A 1,672-nucleotide genomic window follows, 5' to 3' on the forward strand; every position below is an offset into this window, starting at 1 on the left:
AAGTAGAGAAAGATCGACATTGCAATCCAAATATAAAATTTAATTTTAAATTGACCTGAATCCCTTTAGTCAAGGCGTAATTTTTGATTTACTAATTAGAGTATGGTTCTAAAAATCACTGATTTTACCAGTTAATCACTCAATAAATTGTTATAAGACACTATGCCGATTCAATTTTAGTATACATTTTTTTGACAAAATTCGAAAATTGTATTCAACTTAAAAGATCGTAAGACAGAGCCTCCAACAAACACGTAGGAGGAGACAGTGATTTTTTTTTGGAATTAGCTAAATAGGAGATTCTAGACATTTCGTGAGCTACCCTATTAGTTTTTCTCCGAATAAAACGAACTGAGATAGTATATATAACCATGAGTTCCTGTGTACAAGCCTCGATCAAGTCACCAATCTCTAACAAATTCACTCCATCACCTAGGATGACATTGACTTATAGTGAATAATCTGACTCCACCATTACCTTAGCGTTTCCTAGCTACGGCTCCTTAACCCAGGACATCCCCTCTCTTAGTCCCATTGCCTCTGCCTCAAATACTGAAGCACCTTGACCAACACATAGATTCTTAGTTGCACAAAATGTTCCTTGATGGTCTCTCATAACCATTTCAATCAAGTATTTATATGCTCCCAGAATAACAGAGGCATCTACATTGATTTTGAAAGCATTTGTCTCAAGAGACTCCCATTTGTTGTTCACCTTCTCCTTGCTACTCACTGTAGTGGGTGTGGTCGACTTACTCTTTCTTACTTCAACCCACTCTGTGTATATCTTGAAACTGCTATCCATGGCAAAACCACATGTAACACTCTTTGCGTCCCACACTTTCTTGTTCCTCTACTTTCAAATCTCCCACAAGATCATACTAATTTTTATCAATTCCTCTGAAGGTGCATTGTTGAGTTTGTGTAGAAGCCCATCAGGGGCATTCTCAACCACACTCTAATTATATCAGAGATTCACATGAGCCCAACAACCAGCCGCAAAATGGCAGTAAAAAAAGAGATGTGTCATATGTTCAATATCGTGTAAACACACTGGACAAGTTATGGGCAATCTAACACCCCTAGAGTTTAGTTTATTTCTCACAGGAACAACATTGCGATAAAACCTCCAGATGAAGACCTTGACCTTGTTAGGAAATTTAAGATGCCAAATTTTCTTCCAACACTGAGTTGACACACTTGCATTATGGTACAGATTAAACCAGTATTGATAACCAACTTTGCAGTATATACCCCGTTATTTTTCTAAACCATGCCACCCCATCAGTCGAAAGAGACTGAGGCGTTCTTGTTGTAAGAATTGTATTTGCATCGATTGGAAGAAAATTGTTCTTTATTAAAGCTTCATTCCATCTCTTCTCATTAGGGAACATCAAACTCGACACCATCTCAGACCTATCCTCATACAGGGGACTTTGTTCAACGCAGAAATTATATTTTCCCCGAAACCATGGGTATTTGGTGGCCAAAATGTCATTTTCATCACCTATAACCCATCTAAATCCCTTACAGAGCTCCTATTTAGCAGTCCGTATACCTTATCAGTGAAGCTTGATCCCGAGCTTTTTCTAGCTTTGAGAACATGTGAATTAGGAAAGTATCGTGCTTTAAAGACGCTGGTGGACCAAAGAATGTGTACTATGCATAAAAT

The sequence above is a fragment of the Apium graveolens genome, chromosome 3 (assembly GCF_009905375.1).
Source record: "Apium graveolens cultivar Ventura chromosome 3, ASM990537v1, whole genome shotgun sequence".
In the NCBI taxonomy this organism is placed as follows: domain Eukaryota; kingdom Viridiplantae; phylum Streptophyta; class Magnoliopsida; order Apiales; family Apiaceae; genus Apium; species Apium graveolens.